Genomic DNA, 22,621 nt, shown 5'->3' on the forward strand with positions numbered 1-22,621 from the left:
CGGCCGTTTGCGATCGCAAAAATTGCTTTTGGAATGCATGAAACAAGTAGCCCCTCACAATTTAAGAAATCGAAAAATTTGCGATTTCTTAAATTGCGATTGCATTTAAGGAATCGCAATTTGTGATTCCTTAAATGCAATGCAAGAAAGTAAAAATATTTGCGATTTTGCAATTAAGAATCACAATTTACCATCACATGTAAGGTGATGGTAAATTGCGATTTTTTTAAAAAAAGCATCAAAGTGCATTTTTCAAAGTCCCATGTTACGCACACACACATGCCCCTGACACCCCTGCACCCTTGAAATCGCATTCTCCATTTGCGAATCGCTAATTGCGAATCGCAAAATGAGAATGTCTTCCCATTCATTCCTATGGGCCTCTAGGCAATTTGCAAGTCACAATTAAGGAATGTTTAGAAATCGCACATTTTTAATCGATTTCTACATGCATAGGCATTTGCGATTTCTTAATTGCGATTCCTTAAAAATCGCAATTAAGAAATCGCAAATGACTACAATTATACATGTGCCTGAGGGTTTCAAAAATCAGTTGCTACATAAACCCACTTAGTGGCTCTATGTGTAGCAAAGAGACGGCAGCAGCCGTCAACGGGTATCACAATGTGCTTGCTTAATACTTCATTTGGGAAGATCTTTATGAGTCCACCTTTCATCCTTGCAGGCTTGATAAACCAAATCAGAGCTGGTTAATTATTAATCGCTTGGACAGAGTCAGTTCTGTTTTAGAGTGTGCAGGGATAACTGTTCAGATAATCATTATCATTAGGAAAAATTGAGGATCAAGAAATTGTAATGCCCTCTCTGTCGCCTTAAAATGGCTCACTAAACAGAAAACCCCATTTGAGCGCTTTGATGCAAACTGAAGTGACATCAAAGCGTAATTCTTTATGCAGGGAACAATTTTAACAGGGCAAACAAACTCAAGTAGTGTCAATAAAAAGTACTTCTTGTTCCCAATCCAAGCCACTGTTCACCTCCCGCACAGCCCAACCCTCGCCCATATCGGTTCCGCCCGGTTTAAGTAAACATTCTTTTTTACACTCTGCCCCTCATACTTCTTTTGCTCTCTTCTAAGAACCCCTACCACCTCCCCATCACTTCAACCACAATTTTCGATTCCCTCCATCTCCGGCCACCCCAATGCCCTTGTCTTTCGCTTGGATAGCTCGTTCAGTGCACCCTTTTTCAGCCCCACTCTCCGTGTCTCCCTCTCTTTCCCTTTAGTTCCAGTAACCTAAGATCACCTGTTTCAGAATAGAAATAGCAGAAACTAATTTGCACTGCACGCTCTTTATTTAGGCTGCAAATATTATGCAGCATTTACCCGAAATGTCTCACCCCTGATTGGTTTAAAAATTGGGACTGTGTGCTCAAGGAGCGACTCGAGCTGAGGCAACAAAGCAGGAATTTCAGGTACAGAGTGTGACTGCAGTGAGTCATCATCATCAGCACACAACCAGTGGCGTCACTAGGGTTGGTGTCACCTGGTGCGGGTAACCCCGGTGTCACCCCCTCACGACTTACCGCATGGGCTCGAGTCTCGGTAAGGACGCTGAACATCCTGTGATTCTACGCAAATAACTTAGGCCTAGATGTATCAAGCCATTTGTGATTCGCAAAGGCCGGAATTCGCAGAATTCCGGCGTTTGCGAATTGCAAACGGTCATTTTGCATGTTTTGGCATGCATCAAAAAATCGCAAAATAAGGAATCGCAAAAATTAGTCACTACTTCCGGGTTGGGGACGCGAGTATCCTCGAGGGTGATTCTACCCAGAACTAGGACACCACACGTACCCATGTGGTGTACTATGAGGAATTTCTGTTATTCCACGATTTGGACATTGGAATTGATTTGGCATGCATCGAAAAATCGCATAATAAGGAATCGCAGAAATTAGTCACTACTTCCGGGTCGGGGACGCGAGTATCCTCGAGGGTGATTCTACCCAGAACTAGGACACCACACGTACCCATGTGGTGTACTATGAGGAATTTCTGTTATTCCACGATTTGGACATTGGAATTGTTGTTGCTACAGACTAATTGAAAGTTGGCAACCCTGCTGTACAGTGTGATTAGAACTGCTGTAACGGAATTATGACGCCGTTATTTTTCTACTAATTGGGTACCCTGCCGGGTTGGAATTATCACCGGACTAGGGCCCTTACAGATAAGGATTCAGCCATTGAGCCCTGAAGAGTTATGGTGTCTAGATTTGTATAGACCCATAACGAAACACGTGTCGGCTGGCTGTGAATTCCCATTGGTGTGACGATCAAATAAAAGGAGATATACATCACAAGCACCTACGTTGGACTTTTGTTACTGTGAATTATACAGAGTAGCACTCTACTTGCTTGTACCTAATCTGTGTGCGCGGGATTTTGTTTCACGAATCTGATGTAAATTCGGGGCTAGATGCAGTTAACTGTTGTGATTCACACATAACACTATCCAGAAAAATAGCAATCGAGGGGACATTTGAAAGCCAGCATGCTCTCTATGTTTGGCACAGCAGTTATTCTGATCTCAGATGGTCAACAAAGGGATCTGCCAGAGAAGGAGAGGCAGATTGGCAGGGTGGGCGATGCATGCCAGACAGAGCCTTGTGTGGTGGACACATTGTGTGGTGGGCAAGAGTTCAAATAAAGCTGGCATCTGCTGTAATTGCTCCGAAATGCGCCCAGCGCTGATGATCTGATGTCCTTGTATTTTGGCACACAATGATGCTGTCTAATACAAATAATTAAGAAAACTGTTTTCTACATCAATCTTTTTGGAAAAGGCATTATTTAATCCAGACCAACCCCTGTATCGTCGGTCCTTTTGTTATTAAATTAAAAACGGCACCTTAGGATATGTTTTTAATGTTGTGTAATTGTAGAACTCTTAATCAGGTCATGCATTGTTACCTTTTCAATTTACATGTGCTTTTATTTTTGTATTGTTGACGAAGATTTGAAAACTTTTATGCCATGTTTGCCGAAATAAATGTATTTACTACTAAAAAAAAACCACAAATGTGCACTGTTGACCAGCTATGTCCTGCACCAGGAGAGAGCAAGGATTATTAACTCGGTGCAGGGTCTGTGCTGTGTGCGAAAATCCAGTTTTAGCAGAGATGTTCAATCGAAACGGAAACTGATGGATTTTGCGAAATCACAAAAGTGGGTGGTCAGATTTGTAGGCCCTCTTTATGAGAATTACGGTACTCCTGCTTCAGTACCTCCCCTGGTGTTACCAATGCTGAGGAATGGTCGCACACCATTTCTGATAAACTGCACATTTTGGCAACTGGATTATGGAATAACATTTCCGAATTTGTGTTACCACATCTATTTACATAGGAATCCCGAATTCTCAAAAAGTATTAACTGTTGAACATGGCCTCATAAAAGCATTGAGCATTTCTGCATGTCCAATCCACTGTATCACCGCAGTCACAGGCCGAATCTGGATTTATGGGGCTTTTTTTTAAAGGGGCTACCAAGAATGGGTGTTATTGCTTTTTTTTTGCAATTTTTAAATAGAGCGAACTCGACCAAAGGGAAGCAGCAGTTACATTACAGAAGGATAAATTCGTTTTTGTAGGCACAGGGGGATTAAGTGATTTGCCCAGAATCACAGGATGTCGAGACTCGTACCTGGATTCCTAGTTGAGTGGCAGGGTGGTAAACTACTTAAACAGAGGTAAGAATGCCTACTTTTGCATCTGCTGTGAGCTGCTTAGGAAGCAGGAAGGGGGTTTACACATCAGTTGACACGTCTTTAAAGCTTCCTTTTTTATAGCACTGTGACTGTCTTGGGCCGGCCTTGGGGACTGGGAGTCTAATTAAGCATGAGCGAATTTTGCGGATCTCGCGTTCGCGAATTTTGCGGATTTGCGGATTCGCAATCCGCAAAATCTGCGAATTCCCGCGAATTTGCGGATTTTTTTTTTTTTGTGTTCGCCCGTGTTTCTGCCAGTTCGCGAGGGTTTTGTACACTTTCGCAAATTGCGAACTTACCTGTCGGGTCGCAAGTTTCGCGAACTTGTTGTTTCTACGTGTCCAGCCTGTTTGGGACACTCTTCTTCATCACTGCCACTCTCTGTCACCACTGCCACTCTCTGACTACTCATGCCACCCTCTGGCCCACCCATGCCACCCTCTGTTTCATCACCACACCCTCTGGTTGTCCAGTGTACATTATTTTCGGCAAAGCAAAGCACACCTTCCCTGCCTCAAGTGACCTGAATTAATTTGGGGCTGATTAATGTGTCACAGAATATTTTTTTAGCTGGCACCTGCTTCCTTAGTGCGCCCTGATTAGTGATCTTTTGCACTTGCTAAGTGCTTTCATTGTTGCAAAATTAGTTACAACACATGCCCTGCCCCAACTGACAATAATGAATTAGGGGCTGATTAATGGATTTTAACTTCCAGCCTGGCTCCTGCTTGTCTCCCTTAGCTGTAATTCAGGACCTTTGTGGCATATGTGTAACTATTCTGAGGTTCAGAGCAGGGTCACATAATAGTTTCAACTGGCAACTGAACTCTGGAGGGGCCCCTCAGGAAGCACTACAGGAAATGGCTACTAATGATGAGCCTGAACTTTTGAACCTGGTAAGTAGTTACTTTCAGTTTTGCTAAGATCGTATTTCTGCAATTTTGCACTTATTCGCGGGGCGCGAACTCACGCGAACTCACGCGAACAGTGCGAGCAGTGCGAGCAAAATCCGCTGCTCGCGGATTTGCGGATTTTGCGGGAGATTCGCAAATCTCGCGGATTGCGGATTTCCCGAAAATCCGCAAAATCCGCGAGCGGAACGGATTTTCCGCCCATGCCTAAGTCTAATGCGATTGCGAATGTGTGCCACATTTGTAAAGTAAACTTCATAATATAAATATTTCTCACCTCGGCCTCCAGACCCATTACCGGATGAAGGAGAGACGATGGCCGACGCGCGATATCAAACACCGACAAAGACGCCAATTTATTCTAGCTGCGCTGCGCACGCACTCCCTGCCGAGAATGTCTCTCCACAGACGTGTTGCTGGCGCGCAGGCCCGGACTGGCCATAGCGGGCACCGGGCAATCCCCCGATGCGCCACAAAGGTGGGGGCCGGTTTTGAGCCGCTGAAGGCCTATTTTGTTACAGGGCCGTTTTCGGCCCTGCAACAAAATCAGCCGAAAACCGGCCCTAGCAAAGCGCTCGGCGGCACATTCAACCCCCCCCAGTGGGGAGGGGGACCGGCTGAGCACTTTGCCAGGGCCGGTTTTGGTTCCCAGTCCGGCCCTGCTGGCACGTGACCTCTGTGACGCGTCAGAGGAGCACAGCACGCGGGGGCTGTCCCAGGGCTGTCATTGGTAGCGCTAAAGATTGACGGCCCTGGGACCCACAAACTGGGTACGCCGCCGCGTATCGCACTATCATCACATCACCACTTCTATAGTAGGAGGTGCGTGCGTGCGTGGCGACGTGCACTGCACTGGTTGCAATAATTTAATTTGTAAGCAGGTGCGTGCGCTGCGCAACGTGCGCTTGCACTATAATAAAGCAGCAGAGCAGACTTGAGGCTGCACTGCAGTGCAGAGCTGTGTTTGTGTTACACAGAGAGCCAGCAGCGTAACCAGATTGGTGTCACCCCATGATGGGGTGACACCCGGTGCGGTCCGCACCCCCCTAGTGACGCCGCTGCACACAACCACAGTGTCATCATGCTGTGTGCTGTCTCCAAAGGCACCATGTCTATGTCCATCTGCAAGCACAAGGAGATGATGGACAGACCATTGAATCTTTTCAGACACTCACACCCAGCACAGATCTGGGTTAAATCCATCATCATTCTTTAGCTCACTTCGTCACCCCAGTTCAGATCCAGCTATATGCAAATCAGTCTTGACCCTGTGCCTCATGGGAACAATCTAGCCCGAACTGCTAAGCAATGTCTTCCTCGGACCAGAAATAAGCATCCTAGGACCGGTTTCAGGCTAACAGCCCTCATCAGCCAGGCTAGCTTGAATCCAGTGGCAAAGTGAGCAAGGGACCCAAGTCTGGGCATACCCTGCCAACTTAGCGCTAACAAATCAAACACAAGGAGATGATGGACGGAGGGCTGAAACTTTTCAGATACTCACCCCCAGTCACAAATCTGGGTTAAATCCATCATCATTCTTTAGCTCACTTCACCACCCCAGTTCAGATCCAGCTCTATGCAAATCAGTCTTGAACCTGTGCCTCATGGGAACAGTCGAGACTGCCAAGCTAGGTCTTCCCTAGACCGGAAACAAGAATCCTGCGACCGGTTTTGAGGTAACACCCGTTAACAGTCAGTCAATCTTGAGTGCAGTACCAAAATGAGCAAGGGACCCACGTCTGGGCATACCCTGTCAACTTAGGAAAGGGAAATACAAGGAGATGATGGACTTAGCACTGAAACGTTTTCTTACACTAACCCTCAGTCTCAGATCTGGGTTGAATCCATCATCGTTCTTTAGCTCACTTCGCCACCCCAGTTCAGAGCCAGCCATATGCAAATCAGTCTTTACCCTGTGCCTCATGGGAACAGTGCAGCCTGAAACCGCCCCACCCTCAGCGTGCTCTTGTACTTGTCAGTGTTACACATGCCCTGCACAAGCCCTAGTGTGGACTGAGGTTCTTGTGTTTAGGCACATTCAGTTTGTCCTCACTCCTTCTGTGTTGTAAAGCTGGAAATACGATGTTTGCTATTACCCAATTTAATTATTTTGAGTTTATCAACCTCAGAAGGATGACAAGCAAGTTTGGCCTTGGTAGGGAATCAAACACATAAGTGCACTTTATATTTCAATATCATTAGCAAACAGTTGGGTTATTAAGCTGCTTAGACGAGGCCATTCTTTTAAGGTGTTAATGTTAGTTATGTTAGCTAGTTACAGTGCAAATAACTAGAAGGTCAGCTATCGCACTGTGCAAGTCAACGAGCACACATATATTGCTTGGTGCGTGTTGTCTACTTTGTGTAGAGCATTGTTGACCTCGTATCTGAAAACACGACTGAGCCTGACCTAAAACACTTATCATACATTTTATCCACTACTAGCAGCCCGTCCCAACGTTGCCCGGGAGCAATTAGGCTTCAGGGCCCCCGCCCACCCCGACGTTGTCCGTGGGTCCCCCGGAGCCTTCCTCCGTATATTGCAGTATTATACCTCTATGTTTACTTTGTACGCTTTTGTAACCTGCACACGTCACTTTTTCCTCCTGTAATGCAGTATTATACCTCTATGTTTACTTTGTACGCTTTTGTAACATGCACACGTAACTTTTTCCTCCTGTAATGCACCGTTTGGCTCACTTTTGTAATGCTCTGTTTGCTTCCTCTTGCTCATGATGTACGCTTTTGTAACCTGCACACGTAACTTTTTCCTCCTGTAATGGACTGTTTGGCTCACTTTTGTAATGCTCCGTTTGCTTCCTCTTGCTCACGATAGTCATTTTTGCTTCATTTTTCCGCCGCTCACTGCTCCTAAATAAATAAATAAATAACCTACCTCATCCGCCGTTCACCGCTCCTCCCCGCCTGTCTGCTGCTCCTCACCGCCTGTCCGCCGCTCCTCACCACCTATCCGCCGCTCCTCACCGCTCACCCGTCCCGACGTTGTCCGGCAGCAATTAGGCTTCAGGGCCCCCACTCGCCCGACGTTGTCCGTGGGTCCCCCGGAGCTTTCCTCCATATATTGAGTATTATACCTCTATGTTTACTTTGTACGCTTTTGTAACCTGCACACATCACTTTTTCCTCCTGTAATGCAGTATTATACCTCTATGTTTACTTTGTACGCTTTTGTAACATGCACACGTAACTTTTTCCTCCTGTAATGCACCGTTTGGCTCACTTTAGTAATGCTCCATTTGCTTCCTCTTGCTCACGATGTACGCTTTTGTAACCTGCACACGTAACTTTTTCCTCCTGTAATGCACCGTTTGGCTCACTTTTGTAATGCTCCGTTTGCTTCCTTTTGCTCACGAGTGTCATTTTTGCTTCATTTTTACGCCGCTCACGGCTCCTAAATAAATAAATAAATAACCTACCTCATCCGCCGCTCACCGCTCCTCCCCGCCTGTCCGCCGCTCCTCACCGCCTGTCCGCCGCTCCTCACTGCTCCTCCCCGCGCCATGTCCGCCGGTCCTCCTAGCGCTCCAGGACGCCATTCCTCCCGCGCTCCTCACGTCAGCACGCACGTCGCGGCCGGCGCTTCTTCCAAGGGACTACGTTTTTTTTCTGTACATTTTTTAAATAACGTATATTTATTACATTTATATAGCCTATGTCCATCTGCACACCCTCATGATTACAAGGATGTATCTGGTGTGTGGATTGGCGCTGTGGTTCCCGAGTTTACCCACCTCAAAGGTTCAAAGTTCTTCCTTTATAATAGTAGTAAAGATTAATAATAACTAGCGTCCCTAATGAGCAACATTATTACTCTGCTTATTTAATGAGACGGTTCTTGAATTGAGGTAATATGAGTGCAGCAGACAGATGACATCCCCATTCTTTTAATATTGAAAACATTATAAAGACCAGATATTGCTGATTATTTGAGGAATGGTCGACTGAGCATCTTTAAAAAAATTAAATTGCATTTTAACTCGAACAAATAGCAGTAGAATATACAAAGAATTTGTCTGAAGCATGTAATATTCAATTAGAGGACACTACAATATGATCAACAGGTAGCCACAAATACATAATTACACTCTACTCAATACCACATAAATACACCACACATAAAACCACTCTATGCCACATAGCAAAACTCCATATAAATACACTCCACACATGCCACACAATTCCCATCAGCATAAATACACTCAATGCCACACAATTCAGCTCCACACATTTCCATTCCACACACCATAATTTGACAACAAAACACATAATTCAACTCAACAACACAATTACAGAACACACCACATGTATCCAATCCACATCGCTAAATTCCACATCATACAACAAAATTTAACAGCACACCTCATATTTAAACTTCACTACATACCAATCCACAAAATACCAATCCAAATAATTACACCCCAAGACACAGAGTCCCACACTACATAATTCCAATACACTCAATACCACATAATTACTATCCACATAATTCCACTGCACACCACACCGGAAAATTCCACTCCACACCACACTATTCCACGCCACACAATTCCACAACTACAATTTCAATCCAAACAACAGAATTCCACTCCACACGACATACATCCACTCCATAAACAAAAGTAAAAGACATTGGGGCACATGCATCAACCTAATTAGGAAGTGCAAACGGTGCGAATCGGTAAATTCGGCCGTTTGCACTTCCTAAATACGTTTTTGGGATGCATGAAACAATTTTTCAAAATTCGCTTTTTTTTGCATTTCCTAAAAATGCGAATGCATTTAAGGAATCGCATTTGTGCGATTCCTTAAATGCAATGCATCATTTTTTTTAAAAATGCGAATTTTGAAATAGGAAGTGCAAATTAACACGAGGTTGACCCTCGTGTTAATTTGCGAAATTGTTTCAAAAAGCACAAAAATGCATTTTAAAAAGTGTCATGTTACAGACACACATGTCCTTAGGACGTGTGTGTGTGAAACATTCACTTTAAAATACATTTCAGGGGTGCAGGGGGGGGGTCCTTTGGACCCCTCTCTGCACCCTTGCAATGCATCAACAAATTGCGATTTCCTAAAAAAAGAAATGCAAAACGGCATTGATTCCTATCGGTGACATGCATCAAGCGTTTGCGAATTCGCAAATGATGCGAATCGCAATTTTAGCGCAATTGCGACCGCAATAGGCAGTGTAGAAATGCATTAACCAAAGAATTGCGAAAATCGCTAAATTTTCGCAAATAAAGAGAAATCGCAAAAAATAAACAGAGAATCCAATTGCGAATCCTTATTTGCGATTCACAGTTACCGATTCGCAAATAAGGAATCGCAATTGATATGCATAAAAAATCGCTATTTGCGATTTTCTCAAAAATCGCTATTTTGCACTTGCAAATTAAGAAGGGACACTACCAGGTGGTAAAAATGAAAATGTAACCTGAAACACCTGCTAACCAACTGAAAAAGTATAAAACACACCCACACAAGGCCCGAGATCACAAAATGGCTGGTCTTTACCTGATGGCGAGGAGGATGCGGCTGGTAGGTGCTCGACAGAGAAGGAGGCAAATCAATGAACGCATATTCAGAGTGCGCATAACTTTGCTTGGCCAGCAGGACGACGAAATATACGATAAGTATAGGCTGAATGGACAAATGATTATTGATCTAATTAATGAATTGGACCCCATTCTGCAACGCCAGACACATAGGACCCAAGCTATCCCAATGCACGTCCAAATATTATGTTGCCTACACCTACTGGCATCAGGCAGTTTTCAGGGAGTAATTGCAGTTGCCGGAGGGGTCTCACAAAGTGCATTATCAAGAATGTTGAAAGATTCCTTGATGCCATGATCTCCCGGATACATGCACATATCAGTTTTCCAACATCAGCCCATGACCTAGCTAAGACTAAGCAGGAATTTTACCAAATGGCTGGCTTCCCACAAGTAATAGGTTGCATAGATTGTACACATGTAGCAATATGTCCCCCAGCTACACAGGAATATTTGTATCGGAATAGGAAATGCTACCATTCCCTCAACATTCAGGTTGTGTGTAATGCCAAAACCATCATTACAGACATTGTAGCACAATTTCCTGGCAGTGCACATGATTCTTTCATCTTCCGGCAAAGTGGCATGCACACCCGACTTGCAAGGGGAGATTTTGGAGAGGGACATTTGCTAGGTAAATATGTGCTACACAGCATTACAAACTAGTCACAAATGGATATCTGAAACATATAGTTGACATATCTTCTTTTTTCACATGTAGGCGACAGCGCATACGCCTTGCGCAATTACCTCATGACACCTTATCTCAATCCTGCAACAGCCGCCCAAAGAAGATACAATGCTGCGCACATATCAACAAGGAATGTGATCGAGAGAACATTTGGGCTACTAAAGAGCAGATTCAGACGCCTACATAAGACTGGAGGAGCTATGAAGTACATTCCAGAGCAATGCTGCAAAATTGTGGCAGCATGTGGCATGCTGCACAACATAGCGACGAAGGGAGGCCTGGAAATCGACCTTTCTGACAGTGACTCTGAGGATGAAAACCAGCCACTCCTTCACCAACGTGCCCAACAAGGATCTGACGCAGCAGAAGGACGCAGACGCAGAATTGAGATCACACAAAATTACTTTTAAGGTGAGTAATGATGATACGAAGACAGTATGGTGTGCAAAGTAATTATTTATGATAACAATATGTGACCTGGAAACAGAGAAGCACTTAAACAGTGACTTTGGGCACAGTTTTGTTGCCAACAACATTTACTATCACTTAAAAAAAATAATACTTGTCAGTCAGTCATGAGGTCACAATGTGAGAATGGTTCATTCACCATCACAACAGGATTTGTGCATGTAAGCTCAGCGTTTCTTGCCCCGAACTCCGAGACGCCTCTCGGCAGCAGCATCTTCTTGCCCTAGGCTGTGTGTGGATGTAATGGCAACGCGTTTTGACCGTCTAGCCTCATTCACAATTGGCATTGGCGTATTGGTCATGCCTGAGGCACCCTCAGTGACTACATTTGGTGCTGGGATGTTTTCATCACTTGTAGATGCAGTCAGCATCTCGACTGCGTTTGTCACTTGCTGTGATCCTGTAGCAACATCACTGTTACCATTGGTCATCTTGGTCTGCATCGTAGACATTCTACGTGACAACATAGCTGTTGCTGTAGCCAGTGTGTTGTTGGACTCCACTTGCATTTGCAGTTGCTCCATGAGTTGTTGATGCTGTGCATTGTGTGCTTTTTGTCCCTCCAACATTACTCTTGTCATTTCCTGGAGACTAGTGGCAAGCAGAGCTATGTTACCAGACATTTTTGCTATTTCGCCCTTGATTTATCTAGTGTTTTTTGCCTGCAGGCGATGTGACCGAAGCATCTGTCCCTCCAAGCCACCCCATACATCATTCAACTGTTCCACCTGCTGTGGCCTCCGTGCTCTGCATCGTCTCCGTGTCAACCTTGCATTGACTCTACGGTGGAAGGATGTTCTACTTGTTGCAGAAGTACTTTGTGGGTTGGTGACATGAGGTGGTGCTTCAGCCTCATCATCCGTCTGATAGGGGACCAAACTTTGGACGGGTGTCCTACGTGATTGTGGGACTCGTGATTGGATGCTTTGCGCAGGTGGTGTGTTTTCTGCTTCAGAGGCGCTGCTCAGCTGCATGTCCTGGACATCTTTGTCCCCGGCCTCACCATGTTCTGCATCTGTGAGTTTAAACAGTGCACAACTGCATTAATGTATGCTTATTTGGTTATGTGAGTGTTGTAAGATGAATAAACATTTATACTTTGGCACACTTACTACACTTTTGGAATTGGTGTTAATTATATGTGTGTCTGTGACTGTAACTGCTTGAACAAACTACATCTCCCATGATGCACTTGCCATACAATTGAAATTGATGTTAATGTTTCACTGCTTGCGTGTGCGCTATGCAGAGCTAACATTCACACTGCTGTGATAGGGGCAATGTACACATGCATTCCTCTTACCTTTGGACGTGTGTGCTGCTCCGGAGGTATCCAGATTTGTCACACCAACAACTGCTTCTTTCTGGATTGTGCTCTCAATTAAATCCTCCATGGGAGTGTTGCTGGTGTGTGGTGGTGTCCCTCCTCCAGTTAGTAGTGCAGCCTTCAAGCGGTCGGCGATGCACGCCTTGGCCCTACTGCACAAATCGTACCACCTTTTTTTCAGTTTGTCGGTGGTACGATGAGTGACCCCAATTGCATTCACTCTGCTTTGGATCATGAGCCATATTCTTCTTTTCTCCTGCTCAGGCACCTTGAGAGAAGCCTTCCCAAACAGCTTCTCATTGTTGTGCACAACTCCCTTCAATCAGGGCTTCAATTTCTGTTTCAGAAAACTTAAGTTTTCTTTTTCTGCCACTTTGAGAGTCCTCAACAGTTTCTCCAGGCTCCATTTTGTTTGAATAATCACACACACTCCTCTCCTCCTCCCAGTACCAGCTCCCTCCTCTCTCTGTGATCCTGGAGTGAAAATGAGGCTCTCAGAGCACACTTCCTGTATCAAAATGAGGCTTGGAGGGCACATTTCCTGGTTCTGACATCATCAATATGCATCAACGTGCGACCTCGCAATTTGCGATATCGCAAATTGCGATTTCGCAATTTGCGATATTGCAAATTGCGATATCGGAATTAATTTCTGCGATTTTTAGCGATTCCTTAGAAAATCACTATTTTATTGTTGCATCCCGTTTTGCGATTCCTTATTAGCGATTCCTTAAAAATCGCTAATAAGGAATCGCAAAACGTTTTGTTGATGCATGTCACCGTTAGAGCATCTAGGCCCATAGGAATCAATGTAATGCCATTCCTTAATTGCGATTCGCAATTAAGGAATCGCAAATTCCGAAATTTAAGAAATCCTAAAAAATTTTAGGATTTCTTGATGCATAGGATTTTGCAATTCCTAAATAGCGATTCCTTAATTTTCGCTATTTAGGAAATGCAAAATCCTAGATTGATGCATGTGCCCCATTGTCATTTACAACGCCATTAGCTCTAACTTTCACAAATGGAGGACTGATTGCATTGCAAATGCTTGTTCTCTGTCCCCCGGAGGATGGGAGCTCACAGATACAGCTTTTCAAGAACTGTTAACCAATGGTACTTTCCCCTCCTTCACATATGCTACAATGAGTATTGCACTTATTCTTGTTCCGTTCAAAGAGTGTACTTAACCTACGGCTCTGTCACTATGGCCACCTATAGTTTCAGCTATTGGTGAACATACACTTTATTGCAACCTTTAAATTACATGTGCAGCACCATGCAGAAGATAAATAAAACATCAAAAAATGAATGTGTCCTCCTGTAACAAAACTGCTGCCCATGTAAAGAGCTCTGATACCCTATGTCTCAGGGTCTAGTTTGCGCTATATAAAACTCTAAAAAAATAAAATAAAATAAAAAGATGCAAAAGTAGTTTTCTTCTTAGGACTAGAGACTCCAGGAGTAAACAAATGATGTCTTGAAAGCCTTTTATTGTTTAAATTGCCATGAGAACAATCTGCTCATTCACAAATGGAAGCTGACAAACATATTAGAGATATTGCTAAATAGACCACACAATATTCGTCCTAATTGATAACCTGTGATGTATTTAAAAAATAAATATATACAGTGTACAAAATACCCTCATCAATCAATAATATTGAAAGGAAGACTTGGGTTCACTTTTTTTTAAAGTAAAGATCTTACTAGGATCAAATAAAAACTCTCATATATATAAAGACAATAATCACATCCATGAACGCGTGTCATCCCGGCATCGTAAAAGCTATGTGACTCGCGAGCCAATTTTTTCGATGAGAAATTAAACGAAATCTGTGCGAAATTCCCTGTATCCCAGAGGCAGCTTGATAACTCCCCTGACCTTAGTCTGCCCCCTCTTAAGGCAATTTTTGATCTGGAGAGGTTTGTACACTGCACCTTAGAGCAGACCCCGGGGCTGTTACAAGCAGCCAAACCAGGACCGCCACTGGACCTGGCGAGTCTTTCCGGCTCGATCGCTCCCTCAATCATGTCCCTCTCCAACCTTTCCACGGACTCAGCCTCAAACCCAATTTGTCAGGCAAACTACCCAAGTCTCCCCCATTTTAAAGAAGCCTAATGCAGGCCCAGATAATCCCTCAATTGACCGCCCCGTCTTGCTGCTTCCACTCCTTAGCAAATATTTAGAGAACATCATAAACCTGGGAAGGCGTTGCATTTTGATGCATTCCCAGATCTACCACTAATGGTAAATATTGGGAAGTGGCAAAATGCATGGGTGGATGTGTGGGAACACCCACTCTCCACCCACAGAACGCCTCCCTGGGAGAGTAACACAATGCAGCAATTTGTGCCGCGTTGCATTACTCTGGAATTATCAAGCCATGCAGAGTAATGCAATGTGGCCTTGCTTGGCTTGATAAATCCAACTTAGGTTTTGGTCACCATTGTGCTCCCTTGCGTGTTGCAAGGGTGAAGCAAACCTTTTACATATTGAATATTCAAGGGTTGCCAGTTTATGCATTCTTTCCAGCCAGTTATCATAGGTGGGAAGAACCGGAGACTTCCAGAGATGTAGGATGCCCATTTTAGTCACTGAGAAGGCCAAGGCTATCTATCTGCGCTTATAGTTTGGTGTGGGTCGGAAATCTGACATGTCATGCAAACTGCGGTCTGGAGAGCCAATGTTAACCGAATGTCACCTACAAATTGTGCCTCTAGTCCAATTCTGTCCCAGTACCGAATATTCCCATAGAATGTACTCAATCTCGCCTCTCTTCTCCTCACATCAACACAATGCACTGGTTGCTATTCTACCTTAAGAGAGTTGTAAGGCACCCAGTGCCACCTGTGTAGACTTTTGTAGTAAAATATTTTCAGCCGAGCCTCCCTCAGCAGTTTATCATGGACATTCATTAATTCTGAGCAGCTGTCCTTGTCAAATTGGGACTCAAGTCTTCCCTCCCACCTCTGTTTTAGTCTATATGATATGTTTTAGTCTGGGGTTCTTCTGTTCTAGTCTTATGAGATTTTTTAGTCTTGGGTTCTTCTGTATTAGTCTATATGAGATGTTTTAGTCTTCAGTTCTTCTTTTCTAGTCTTATGAGATGTTTTAGTCTTGGGTTCTTCTGTTCTAGTCTTATGAGATGTTTTAGTCTTGGATTCTTCTGTTTTAGTATATATGATATGTTTTAGTCTTGGGTTCTTCTGTTTTAGTCCATGAAAGATGTTTTAGTCTTGGGTTCTTCTGTTCTAGTCTTATGAGATGTTTTAGTGTTGGGTTTTTCTGTTTTAGTATATATGATATGTTTTAGTCTTGGGTTATTCTGTTTTAGTCCATATTAGATGTTTTAGTCTTGGGTTCTTCTGTTCTAGTCTTATGAGATGTTTTAGTCTTGGGTTCTTCTGTTCTAGTCTTATGAGATATTTTAGTCTTGGGTTCTTCTGTTTTAGTCTAAATGAGATGTTTTAGTCTTGGGTTCTTTTGTTCTAGTCTTAGGAGATGTTTTAGTCTTGGGTTCTTCTGTTCTAGTCTTATGAGATGTTTTAGTCTTGGGTTCTTCTGTTTTAGTCTATATGAGATGTTTTAGTTGTGGATTCTGTTCTGTTATGTTAATATAACTTATTAAGGACAACGAATACCCGGAAGTGTATTGGCGCTATGGAAACTACAGTAAGCCCTAGACGTTTTTGCATTAGTTCAAGAAAAGCCATGCCGTCAGACTCTTTCTGACAAGATTCTCTCAAACAAGAAGAGTTGCATAGCTAAGTTGTCACAGAGTCAAGCAGGAATTACAAACGCTCAAATCAGGTACAGCTCACTGGCCCGCATCTCAATGATTCTGCCTTTTTAACTCATATGCTCACCTCACCAGTATGTTTTATGTAGTACGGATGCCTCCTACATACTTCTAGCAGAATTGTGGCTAGCATACACCTATCAACAGAAATTGTCACTTGGTTGATTCATGGTATTATTTGACTTCTAGTACTCACATTTCAACTCGTGAATTTTTTTGAATAAATATAAAACTTGTTTTTTATTCATTTTACCTCATGTGTCGGATTTATAAAACCAACATTCTTGTTCATTAGATGAAATACCTCTTTTATTCAGTGCCCATTCCTCCACTACTTCATTTGGCTACTAATTGCTTTTGAGGAGATCACTGTACATTCTCTAGGTTCGTTTTGTGAGCCTGACCTTCTCTACTACCACAGGGCAAGCCCACACTGCATTATTTCAGGATACCATGCATTAATGACTGATGGCTTATTCCTAGATTGTATTAAACAGAAAGGTGGCGTCTGAGAAGCAGTGCTGTTTTACTGAACCAACTGCTATAAAGGTACAGTAGAATATGAAGTTTCTATCCACCACACTAAGTCCATGGTTTTCTTAATTGACCAGCTGTACTTGAAGAACATCTACTCTGCTCAATCACGTCTGATCTCACTTGGGAAATTCAGACATCCCATAAAATGATTCTAGACTTTCCTGCCGCACAGTGTGGAGATTCAGCAAATTTTTTCAGAATCAACAAGAATACATTTTAGATCTTTCTTCTTGGTAGTCATCCCTAGACGCTCCCTCTTGAATCTAATCTAGACCTGATGAAGACCATCAGGGTTGAAACGTTGACAAGAACCAAGTAGATTAATGAGATTCCAAACCATAAATTGGTTCCATGTCAAACTACAGTTATATTTGATTCTTGTAACATATATGTGGACAATTCTTCCTATGGTTTCTGGCATACCTATTCCAATGCATGCCCTGTCCACAAGTCACACCTTATACCCCTTACAAAATTGCCAATGATGCTATATTATCCTGCTAATGAGTAGAGAGAAACAGCATCACCAAGGAGGTGTTCTGAAAGATATTTGGCTGAAATCAGCAAGCTATTGTGAAAATGGGGTGACCCAATAGTGGTTGTGGACCTGGGTTACTTGTGGTACAAAAAACAATGGTCCTAGACCTTTTTTCTGTGCATGATGCAAATCACAACCTTCATTAAATAATTCACAATTTGTTCCTGAGCCTATATCCTGTTGGCTCACAGTAATTAATACAAATAGTATATTAAAGAGCAACAACCAAAATCTCTTTACAAAACAAGGGTTTTATTCCATCATATTTCACACAACAGTAGATTCTTTACTGCAAATGATAGAGTGAGGGGGGTTGGGGGAGAAGTTGCTCCAAAGGAACGTGCGGGAGGAGAGAAAGTGCTCTAGTGTAGGAAGGGTGAAGAAGCAAATCAGAAAATGCGATAAGAGGGATTGATTGCAATTATTCAAGAGTTTCTCAGTCTTTTTACACCGGGCCACATTTTTATCATTTTAAATCCAAATCCATTCGATTTTGAAAATACACAGATCAATGCTTGTGTGGCACGTTACAGTGGGGGCTCGTGGACCAGGTGGGTGTATATGGGCGTCGACATTTCGACCAGTCTTGGGCCTCAAGGGGTACTTGTGGGCCTCGGCCTGCGGGACTTCCTCAGGTCAGGTAAGGGGCAACCTAGGTACACGATAATTCAAACTGACTTACTTTTAAAAAAAAAAAGAAAGAATGTTAGTCTTTAGATTGTACTGTTGTCTAGGAGTGCTATAATTCACCAGCCCAAAATGGAACAGTCCACATAGATTCCAAGATGCGTGGTCCGCGTCCCTGCTCCTCCGTGATCGTACCTAGTTCGAAGATGTAGGCCACAAATCAGGGTTAACTGATCGACCGATGCACACGTGTGACGAAATAGGCTAGTGCGACAGTGGGTAGGCATCCTCGATTGAATCGGCGGCATATTGGACTACAATTGATATAGTACTTAGTATAGTCTAAGGGTAATTAGACTGGTAAGGCGATCAGAGTGCCTAATGAGCTGAAATCGACGACCATGCTGCGTAATAAGCTGAAATAGTGACCATGTTGAGAGAAAGGGGAAATTAATTTAACGACGCCCGGGGGCATAATCAGCAGCCATATTAGAGTAAAACGGAAATAGTACTGAGCATGAGTCTAAGGGGAATTAGACTAGTGCGGCAATAGAATAGGGTAATGAGCTGAATCGGCGCCCATGTTTAGATGAATCGAAACTGAAACTTACCAAGCCCGGGGGCATAATATCACATCAGCTGTATCATGTTTAGCTTCACAGATCATATATATGTGCCATTATTCATAGCCTTCTGTCTGTCTAATATATGCTCCAGAGGTAAAACCCTGTGTGTTCGAAAATAAGAAAGGCTACACGACACTTTAAATGAGGACCATTGCAAGGTCAGGCAGCCGGGCAACCAAGCCACCAGTCGGAAGCTAGGTCTAGACAACGTGCCCAATTACTACAGTGCCAGGGATCACTATTGGGGGGGGAGAGACTAGCTATGTGGTCAGATGATCCAAGCAAAGAGTCCCCCCTCTTTCTAAGCCAAAAGGTATACATATATACTGTAAAAGGAGGAGAAGAATGAAAAGGCTCTGCCGGGATGTGCCAAAAAAGATGGCAAAATTATTATATTAAAGGAGGGTTCTTCCAACAAATGATACCTTAGAAAATTTATAACTAGAGAACTAGGGGCTTCATTTATGAGGCTGTGCGTCACTTTTACGCCGTCGGTGCGTCACTTTTTGTGACGCACCAGTGGAGTAACAAATGCGGCTTGTTGCGCCATATTTACAAAGTGACGCATCTAGGTAGATGCATCACTTTGTAAACCCCTGCGCCACATTATACCTGCGCCAGGTATAATGTATGCAAGGGGGGCGTATTAACGTAAGGAAGGGTCGTAGAAGTGACGCAGTGAAATCTATGAGATTTCACTGTGTCCCTTTTAGGACGCAGTTGCGCCAAAATCTTGCGCCTGCCTCACAGCAGGCGTAAGACTGACGCAGGTCCTTTCACATAGGGCTTGCCCCATGTGAAAGGACGCATTGCTGGAGTTGCGTCCCTTTTGTGACACACTCCAGCAATGTGTCACTTTTGCGCTTACAGATACGTCAAAAATACTGACGTATCTGTAACTCCTTGCGACATGATGCGTCATACATTAAATATGACGCATCAGGAATGTTGCAAGGAGTGCGCACTGAGAAGTGACGCATCGCTGCTTTCACGCAGCGATGCGTCATTTCCCATAAATGAGGCCCTAGGTATATCCCACAATAATGGGAAATCTAAAATACTGAAGTATCCTGATGTAAAAAATTGCTCACATTATTGCACTCTCCCAAGGAAGGGATTTGTTAAGGCCTGTAATGGTCATTTATAAGGTGCAAATCCAAAATACTTTTCTTTTCCCCTCAATGCGTCAACATTGCCATTGATGGGGTAATGAATTAGTTCCAGAATCAACCATTTGAGATCCTGTACTGAATGATGCTCTTCATGCCAGTGTGTGACCAAGGGAACACCTGCCCGTTTATTCAGAATGGAGGATTTATGCTCACCGAACCTCACTCTAAATTCCCTGCTGGTTTCGCCAACATAGCCCTTTTTACACGGACAAAGAATGAGGTATATCACGTTGGCAGTTCTGCAATTAGTCATTTCCTTGAATAGGAATGTTTTCTTTCCCCACTCAAGTTCTGATGAAACTAGGGCGGAATCACAGGCATGGCTATTGCCACATCTGTGTGCACCGCAAATGGGATTGGACCATACTATGGATCTCTGGCTCAATGTTCTAATCCTTGGAATGACAGATTTGACCAAAGAATCATTCAGGTTTTTATTCCGTAGGAATGCAAAAAGTGGTCTGGGTAAAGCATGAGCTCACTTACCTGAATTCAAAATATGCCTTTCAGAATAGATAATCTGGCGTAGTTTTTGATTAAAGTTGGAGTGTCTGGTGACACATACCAATTTAGTATCATCCTTGTTATTGTTCTTCTGGAAAAGCACCTCTCTGTTGTAGTATCTGGTCTTTTTATAACACTCCCCGATCAGTCTATGGGTATAGCCTCTATTTAGGAGTTTAGTTTTCATTTGTTCTGCGTGAAAGTCAAAGTTATGACTAGTTGTACAATTTCGGCCAAGCAGCAGGAATTGGCTGAACGGTATACTGTCCTTCTGTTAAATAGAAAGTAGGATGGCTGTCACAAAACCCGGCATGGATTGGGAATGGATGTCCATTCCCAAATAGTGTCAAAAAGGCTTGAAGTCAGTATATACATGAAGGGGAGGGTCTGGAAGCTTATTAAAACACTTGAGAGTCCCACAGTTCAGCCCCCTGGTGGTGGACACGAGAACACAGAGAGCAAGTCGTGGCAATTGCCTCTTAGTCCTAAAATACTTGGGTAGTTCCAGGGATATTGTTCTGTACCATGGATTTTCAATATGAGAACAAGGTGTCCCCACGAGAAAACAGTCAAAGACTGTGTGTCACACCTAGTTCCTAGAATCTAGGGTGAGTGTTTCATTTATCTAGACGCGACTTTATAAAGCATGCCAATAATCTGGCGGGAAAGGTAAAGTTACAGTGATTCGTGCTTAATTACTATTAGTGTATGATCAAAAGGAGCAATGTGTACCTACTGTTCTAGTGTACATAAGTCAATATCTTCAGTAAATGTCAAAGGAAAAGGAAAAGTTTACCACACCATTGGTTACTCTGTTACACATTTATTATACATACAAATTTAAAATTCCATCTTTACAAAGTATACAATCAATCAAAGAAACAGTGTTAATACATTTGTATAAAACAATTTTAAAAACAAAGAATCACAGGTCGACGCGGCGTTTCGGTTTCTTGTATTTCTACCTTCTTCATGTGTAACAGAGTAACCAATGGTGTGGTAAACTTTTCCTTTTCCTTTGACATTTACTGAAGATATTGACTTATGTACATGTTTGTTGAAAGCTAGGTATTTTAACCTATTGTGGGTATTACTAGAAAACGGTCATTTTTAATGCTGGTTATACGGTGAGACATTGGCATCTTTAGGGATACTAGTAACTAGAACAGTAGGTACACATTGCTCCTTTTGATCATACACTAATAGTAATTAAGCACGAATCACTGTAACTTTACCTTTCCCGCCAGATTATTGGCATGCTTTATAAAGTCGCGTCTAGATAAATGAAACACTCACTCTAGATTCTAGGAACTAGGTGTGACACACAGTCTTTGACTGTTTTCTCGTGGGGACACCTTGTTCTCATATTGAAGATTCATTATCCCCCCAGTCCCCTATCAGTCTGTGTGGGGTCCTCCTTTTCTTTTTAACTGTACCATGGATTGTCAGTTGCCAGTGGCTTGTTGTCCACGGAGCTGCTCCTCCAAAGGACGAATAAGGTTACTTATACATGAATCCACTTGTTGCAATGTTATACTGACCTTTGTCTTTGCTATAGTACAAAAGCTGCTACTTTGTATTTGATGGACTGGCTTCGTGTGCATCCCTTTTTGGGACCCCACCTTTGTCGTGTCTATAATCCCTCAATCTCTACCATCCCTTTCCAAAATCCTGCATTTCTTCCCCAACTCCCATTTTCTTTCTTGCGATTAAGGCAATGGTGGACTGATCAGCTCATTAACACTGGGTCATGGGCAAATTTTGCCAATCGCAGCATGGTGGAATTTTTCTCCCACGAGGCACCAGAATATGCAAGCTGGCAAATGCGAGCGAGATTTGGCATTCCATAGCATGATTTTCATGCTATGATTGGATTGTGGCAGTCCCTGGCGTTCACAAGCCATCTCAGTCAGAGGGCTGCCTTTTGAGTAGATTTAATGCACTCAAATAGATTTTTGACTCACACGGCAGCAAAATCAACTCAAATGGCCACTCGCTCTTGCGCAAAAATTGTTGCCATTTGCACCGAATTTGAGTGCTGCTCATGCTACAGCCACTACATTTCAGTGCGAGCTGCATATTTTCTGCCCGTTGGTGGAATTTCGCAG

This window comes from Lissotriton vulgaris, chromosome 3_1 (assembly GCF_964263255.1).
Source record: "Lissotriton vulgaris chromosome 3_1, aLisVul1.2, whole genome shotgun sequence".
NCBI lineage: Eukaryota > Metazoa > Chordata > Amphibia > Caudata > Salamandridae > Lissotriton > Lissotriton vulgaris.